Here is an 8581-nt window from a genome sequence, read left to right as displayed (position 1 = left end):
TAAATCTATTTAAACTATTATTATGTATTTATGATATTTTAAACAGAAACTTGTACCTTGTTTATCAGTGTAAAACAAAGATCTTATAATAATGATGATGATGACGATGATAAGAATTATAACAATAATAATAATAATAATACATTTTATTTCAAAGCACCTTTCTGGGCACTCAAGGACACCTCACAATTGGTTCAAACATTTGCATTCAAACAATATAAACAGCAGTAAAAAACAACAATAAAAGCAACAGTAAAACAACACCTGGAGAAATGACAAGATCTCCAGAGCAGTTGTTTGTGTTGGCAGGTCTGGAAGGGTCATGATTTCCTGGGCCATCTCTGCACCATCAATATCAGACTCTCCCCCTGCAGTCAACGTCTTCTCCACCTTGGTGCAGTGTTTTTGCAAGGTGTCTTTGGGCATCCCTTGAAGCTGTCTGAAATCAAGCAGCACACCAAATTTCTCCTTCACCTCAGTAAATGTCTCCAATCTGTATTGCAGTGATGTGAGAGCAGAGTCAACAACAGTGTTAAAGAATGACACCTCAATCTTCTTCAGTGCATCATTCATGGGCTCATCTGCAGCTTCATAGGCAAACTGCCTTTTAGTGCTCCTCAGTCTCTCCTCTCTTAGTTCTGGCTCTATGTTAAGGGCCTCACAAAGTCCCTGGGCAGTTGACTGAGCATCAGCAAACCCAGTCTGTCTGTACTCAGAGAGAGAGGTGTTTGCCCTTCCAATGAGTTTGACAGCAATGTCAATTTGCTTTGAACTTGACTGAAGCAGCTTGTTCACCTGGTTTATGGAGGTCAGAATGTCAAACCACACAACTGAGCAAATCAAACACCTGTAGGAAGCCACCTCCTCTGCCAGAGCCTGGGCCTCTACTTTAGCAGCTGGATCATTAACAGTTTGCCGAGCTTCAAGAAGAGCATCCCGGATTTCTTTTGCTTGATGTCTGACAGCTGCAACACTCTGAAGTCTGCTCTCCCATCTAACATCACTCCAGGACTTCAGTGTCACGTTGACATGCTTTGTCAAGATGGTCCATCGCTGTGTGGCTCCTGAGAAAAAAGTCAACAGCTTCTGCACATAACCAAAATCACCTACATCCTTGGAGGACTTTGCTGAATCCGCGATGACAAGATTCATGGTATGTGCACCACAAGGTACAAACAGGCTCTTGGGTTTTTGTTGAGCAGTCTTGCTTTTTCCCTTTCATGTTTGCCCCATTGTCATAGGCCTGTCCCCTGCAATTGCCAAAGGGAATGTGAAGCTCCTCCAGTTTGTCCAGTATGACATTTGATAGGTTCAGGCCAGTAGCTTCCTCAATTACCAGATATCCCAAGAAGTATTCTTTAACTTCTGGCTTGGGTTTCAATGCCACACTGCGCAGTACATCTGTTCTTTATGACTTGCATCTGGGGTGCAGTCAAGGATAATGGAGAAGTATTTTGCCTCTTGCACAAAGGAGACAATGGTTTGCAGGACACTGTCACCAATGATCTGTATCAGTTCATTTTGTATTCTCTGTCCAAGATAGTGTGTGGGTGCTCTCATCTTTTATTCTGGCAAGGTGATTTTCCATCACAGGTTGAACTTTGCCAGCAGCTCAACTTCCTTCAAGAAGTTTCCATTATCTGGTTCATAAAGGTGTTGTGAAGAGCCTCTGAAAGCCAGATTCCTTGATGCAAGTGACAAGATGATACTGATGAGACGTGTGAGGACATTTCTCCATCTTTTCCTGTCTTCCTCTAGTAGAGTCAGTTCCTGCTGGTCAATTGTCTTGCCCTTCTTCAGACGAAGCTCAAGGTCCCTCCATTTAAGCGTTCTGAGTTGTTGTCATGACTCTTTAAAGCAGCATTAATATTTGACCCGTCATTAAGGCCCACTGTAGTAATCCACATGGAAAGAACCTATATGAGGATATATGCACATATATGAAACCTATATGTGCATATAGGTATCTATATAGGTACATATATGTGTAAACATATATGTACCTATATGTAAATGTATAGGTTCATATAATCTAGGAAAACGACCAATTTTGTATATGTCACATATATTCAAAACCTATATGAAAACATGTATGTTTATATAGGTTCTTTCCATGTGGGCAGCTTTATATCTTGAGCACTAAAATACAGAGTTGTTGTGCTTTGAATACACAAGCCAACTTCTTGTTAGCTTGTCTCCATTTGCCAGTGACCTGCAGGACAGACGACCATGAAAACTTCGTCCATCTGTCTTAGGGAAAGTGAAGTCTGACACAACCTTTAGAGGTCCTCGGCGCACAAATTCAACCCGATCGACATCTGATAGGTGTGCTGGCCACAGAGCAGGATCAAGCGGTTGTGCACTTGGAGTTGTTGATGGTCCTTGTGATGTGCTGGTTGAGGCTGCTTCAGGAGAGATGGTTGATGGTCCTTGTGATGTGCTGGTTGAGGCTGCTTCAGGAGAGATGGTTGATGGCCCTTGTGATGTGCTGGGCGTTGGCTCCTTGTCACCCTTGCTAACAAACTTTAGCATTGTTCCTGTTACGACAAGAAATCCATCATGCAAGCAGATTATTAAGATTTGTTTTGGTTTTAATGGTAAACTACACACTGAAACTATTTTAAATACTAGCCTCTCAAAATGTAATTGCAATCATTGCAAATATGATTACAACTAATAATATTCCTTATGATTGAATTTGATGATATTTCTATATTTAAATGTTGTATATACTTACTTTCACATGTTGTACTTAGGTTCTACATTTCTACACTGCTGTTTACTGCTGCAACACATTAAAATTATCCATCGTGGGTCAAATAAAGGATTATCTTATTTTATCTAATCTTGTATGATTGTTATGAATTAAATTCACCAAAAGATGGCGACCTTTTACCACCATAAAAATACTTCTATTAAAAGCATAGATTGAAAGGCTATAAACCTGGGCCAACATATGACCACCAACTGGTCAATTAAAAACTCCTTTTTTTTTTCAATAAAGCTGAATATATTCAGTTAACAAGACATTTAATAAATGCTCATCAGGGCCGCTTGAAAATTTAATCTCCAGTCCACACCGAGACACAATTATCATCTCTTCTGTCTCATGATTAGCACGAGCAGACATGCTAGCAGTTTATGTTTATACCACAAAGTCTTTTCTTTTTTATTTCAACAACATCCCACCTTCAAGTGAAGCATGAGCCTCTTCTTGTTTGGACTTTTTCTTTCTTTTGCTAGCTCCCGTATCGTATTGACGTTTGGAAGCCATCTCTCTCTCTCTCTCTCTCTCTCTCTCTCTCTCTCTCTCTCTCTCTCTCTCTCTCTCTCTCTCTCTCTCTCTCTCTCTCTCTCTCTACCTGGAAACAACTGCCTGCCGGCCCATCTGACCGCTGATTAGTCAGATGCTGATGCTCCACGCTTTCAATCATTGCTCTCTTTTTTTCTCTCTCTCTCTCTCTCTCTGTCTCTCTCTATCTCCCTCCTCGGGCTGACTCGGTGGCGGTGTTCTACGCGCCTCTCGGCAAAATGCACACACATCCTTTGCGCATTTGCAGAGAATGATGATACTTTATTGATCCCGAGGGAAATTCAATTCACTTGCGCAAAATGGGGCCCCCCATGGATGGCGGGGCCCTACGCACAGCGCGTGTTCTGCGTGTAGGGAGGGGCGGGCCTGTGTCCTAGGCCCCTAGATTGGGGTGTAACACCGCCATTGTTGTCTTCAGAAATCCATTCACACACCAGAGTGTACATACAAGAACTATTTACTCCGGCCGCGGTGCTTTTCTGCTGCCTGCATGACGATGGAGACCCAGCGTTTTCAGAAAGTTGTGTTTTCCCACGTTAACATGATGTAGGAGTTGGAGCGTTGTCATAAAGTTACACCTTGGAAGCTGTTTTGAAAAAGGAGTGTTTTCAGTGGCTCCGACTACTGTTGTTGTGTAAACAGACACAAAACACAACAAAAGATTGTTGTTTTCACCTGAAAACAATGTGGTGTGAGCGGGGCCAATGAACGTCATTTGACTGTAACATCCAAGTACTCTCAATTTACTATCTTGTAATATTGGAGCTCATCTGTATGTAAAATACACTCAAGACTTTTATGAATCATCCATGTGGATTGGTCATTGCTTTCTGTATTTTTTACAGCAACCTTACCACAGCAAAACCCACATTTTGTTAATAATAATAATAATAATAATAATAAATTTTATTTCAAGGCACCATTCTGGGCACTCAAGGACACCTCACAATTGGTTCAAACATTTGCATTCAAACAATATAAAGAGCAGTAAAAAACAACAATAAAAGCAACAGTAAAACAACACACAGGGCAATTGGTATCAGAGAGAAAATGTAATTTTGATCAGATGAGTTTTGAGTTGTTCTTTGAAGTGGGGAAATGGTCTTTGAACTGCCAGATGAGATCCGTAGCTTTTTGAAGGAAGAGGGCAGTGATCTTGTCCACAAGTTTTACTGTAACAACTTCCTCATGAAACTTGCAGACCTCAGTGACATGATTGTGAAAGTCAATGAAGTGAATTTTCAGATGCAGGGCACAAACGCACACCTCCAACATCTGGCTGATGGAGTCCCATCATTCATCAGAGAACTTGAGATGTGGCAGCAGCGAGTGAAAGATGGAAATGTGGATTGATTTAAGAACCTGAAGTCATTGGTTGAAGACCACAAGCTGCAGAACTCAGTGATCTCATGCATGAAAGCACACGACTCCGCCCTTCACAACCATTTCCAGAGAGATTTCCTGGTGCAGGATTCCAAAGAATATGACTGGATCCGTGAGCCCTTCAGTGCAACACCACCTGCCGACTTCAGCACATCAGAGGAGGAACAGTTCATTGACGTCACCGCTGGTTCAACAGTGAGGCTGCAGTTTAAGACAAAGACACGCTGTACTTTAACTCTCTTGAATTGATGAAGGAGAAAAACAGTAGAAGGCTATATAACTTTTTTTTTTAACTTAATGAAAACCCCTAGTGTATGTTCTTATTATTCTATTAGATAGAATAGATAAGACAGAATTATTCTATTATTCTATCTTATTATTTATTTTTTTCTGTTCTTTTTTCAGTTTTATGGTTATTAAGTTGATGTGTGTATGTCTTCTATGTTTGGATTGTATTATCAAAGTTACCTGGACGTTTTGTTAATAAAGTTTAAAAAATAAATCTATTCCCGAGGGGACGTGACGTCAGACCGGAAACAGGAAGAGGAGAAGCGTAGCGAGCGCGAGAAGCGTTCAGAGCCACGCGAGTATTGATCTCCTACTACTTAGTTTTTCTGTCGATATCTGGATATTGTCGCTCTTCCCGCCACCACTACTGTTTGGAGCTTGTTGGACTCTCTCGCTGTGTTGTCGTGTCTCACAGAGGAAACATTTCATCTCCTGCAGCAACAATGACTTCAGTTCAGGCTTTGGGAGAGTTTGAACAAACTCTCGTCCAGCACGAGGAGGAGGTTGATCGTCAACACAAACTGCTGGAAAACATCTGGAAACCTCAAATCAAGTTCCACACAAAAGGTATGGAAAAGTGTGAATGAACACATGAATGTGACTGGTGCAGGATCTCCATTGTTCTGGCTGTGTTTGGTTTATCCAGCGCTCACAGAAGCAGGATTTGTGTCTCTGGAGGGAAACTTGGATTGAGCTCACACTTTGACTTTTTTACACATTTCCAGGTTTGAATCAATACACAGTTGTAGTTGAGGTCAGAAACTGGAGAAGAGCATCTTTTTTGAACCGTGGAGTGTATTTTTATTCCTTGACTGTGTTGATGGTGTTTTGTGGAGTATCTTTTAGGTTGTCTACATTGTGATGAAATCCCACACAGCAGCACCTTAGTGAGGGAAATTAGTGGTTTGATCTCAGTTTTTAATGTTTCTACAGGAGATATTAAAGGGACTTTCTCCTTCCAGGCTCGCTTCTTATGATGTCGGGTCCTGCTTTCCCATTAAAGTATAAATAACAACACTAGACTGTGGTTCTCAATTGAACGCTAACGTGACTGTTTTACTGTCGATCAGAAAAGTTACAGTGTTGTAAAAGCAGAGTTCACAAAGTTTTCAGCGCTGATCTTTTTCCTACGTCTGCTGGCTGGAAGCTGCCGTGAGGAAAAAAGCCCCAAATCACTGAATTTCGTAGCTTTTCTTCTGACGCCCCTGAGTGGGGGTCGTCTCCTGTTCCAATTTCTATTGTTTTAATATCTTTTGAAATGCAAACCACCAATGGGGGTTTCTTCAGCCTATGTAAATCAGTTTCCTGTGTGTGTGTGTGTGTGTGTGTGTGTGTGTGTGTGTGTGTGTGTGTGTGTGTGTGTGTGTGTGTGTGTGTGTGTGTGTGTGTGTGTGTGTGTGTGTGTGTGTGTGTGTGTGTGTGTGTGTGTGTGTGTGTGTGTGTTGATGCCTACATATGATAACAAACCACTGCAGCAGTATTGTGTGTCCTATTCATGCATTCAATTACTCCTTTAATATTTGAAATGAAATTATCAGTTTTTGAGAAGATTTATTCAAATTTTCAATAGATTTTTCTCCTTTTCATAATATTAGCTCCTGAGTCACGACAATAAAAAACTATCTCAAGGTATTAAAATATATTTTTCCTGTTGTCTTGCTTGAGGTTCTTAATGAACAAAAATAACTATATAAATAATGAACAAACAATGAAAAGTGTTTATTTTGCGTGTCATGAGTGCATAAACAGTGAATGGAACTATTACTACTATTGTCCCACATGGACTGGACAGTCAAGTTGTGGACTTTGATGTTTGTTGAAGATGAATTTCCTGAGAACATTTCAAAGCAGGACGTCTCATTATCACTCCATCTCAGGCAGCATGGTAAACTGTTGACACAATGTTATGAGAAGATGAGAGAAGATACCATGTAGAAAAAGTTGATCCTAAACAGTCCTTGTTAGTCCAGCAGCTGTTCAGCAGCTAAAGGTTCACATCAAGCAATAACACAACGACTGTACGCTGTTTAGGACATTTGAATGGAAGTTTTCAATTTCACTGCTTGAGTCCAGGATTTTTTAATGAATGAATGGTTTATTTCATTTAAAGTTTACAGTGCAACATTTAGTGCATTCAGTTTTTACTACTGTAAAAGTAAAAAGTGCACAGCTTAGGGCAGAACAGAACGTGTAGTAATGTGGCTGAAGCTTGTTTGCAACAGTCACATGGAGGCTCAATATCTTGATTAATCTTAGCTAGTCTTTCTTTGGTCCAGTGAAGACGCTGCACTATTTTAAATTGAACCACAGCATGTCTAAGGCTTATTGAGGAGGAGGAAATTCTTTGTATTATTTGTTGCCACTTTGATTCTGGAATGTTTTCATTTCCATCCGTTTCCCATCAGCAGGGCCATTGTCATCAATGCCATCATTCTTCACCCAGTATAGCAAAGCTCTTATTTTGGTAGCCCAGTAGTAAAACATAAAGTTTGGAAGTGGTGTACCTCCAGTTGAGCGGGGCCTCAGTAATATATTCATGTTGATTCTTGGTGTTTTTTTATTATGAAGGATGATATCTGGTTGTTTTAAGTTGAGGAAGAAAGACTTTGTCAGGAAGATGGGGAGACACTGAAATAAATAAAACTTTCACACCACTTCTCATACGTCGCTCTCACAGACTCACCAAGGAACATTGGATTGTTACTGCTGAATGTAAACTCATAATTGTGGTCTACAACCTTCATTTCCTGTTAAAGTTGGGCCTATATTAATAAAAAAATATTAAACTCATGAGCAATTTACTGAGTACTTTGAATAATTGAATTGTTTTTATTGATAAAATATGTTTGAAAGTCATTTTGACAAAACATTTTTATTGAGCACTCCAGGTTCCCTTGATGTGAGTTTTGCAATCTTATTATAGATTTCTCATTTGTTCTTATATTTTTTAGTACTTGTCCTTCTCATCCTTTGTTCTGTGTGATAAATTCCCTAAAGAGACGATTTTTATTGTGACAAGCTGCAGGTCTGAGGCTCAATTCCAGTTTTTTTGCGTGATCGTTCACATTACATTTTAAACACGACCTCTATCAGACTGCTGTGTGAACGAGACGGGACCTGACGGTTTCAGACCCCAGAGCCCAGAAGACGCTGTTGACAGAAGGAAATAAGGATGGAACACCGGGTTGCCAGATGTGACTCAGTGTTTCCAGCCAATAAAAACCGCCCAAACGTCAGCCTGTGTAGAAATCATGTTAAAACCGTAAAACTATTATATGTGTCATAAAAAACCAATTCATGAAATAAACAGATAAAATGTGAGAGAGTTTGTCTCCCCAATTGGGGGATACCAGTCATATCTGGCAACACAGGTCAGAGGGTGTAGATCCATTTTGAAGTGGTTGTTAAGTCCGAGGCGACAAAATGTCAACACCATGAGGAGGAAAGAAGAAAGAGAATGAGGGAAAAAGAGAGCACAGCTTTAACATCCTGGCAGAGCCGCTTCCCCCGGCGCTTATCCGTGACGTCGCTCACACGTCAATGACGAAGCAGCATGTATAGAAATATGTGAACTGGTTCCACATATGATGGTACCTG

This window comes from Blennius ocellaris (genome assembly GCF_963422515.1).
Source record: "Blennius ocellaris genome assembly, chromosome: 10".
NCBI lineage: Eukaryota > Metazoa > Chordata > Actinopteri > Blenniiformes > Blenniidae > Blennius > Blennius ocellaris.
The sequence above is the reverse complement of the archived record's forward strand: the minus strand, read 5'-3'. Positions refer to the sequence as shown.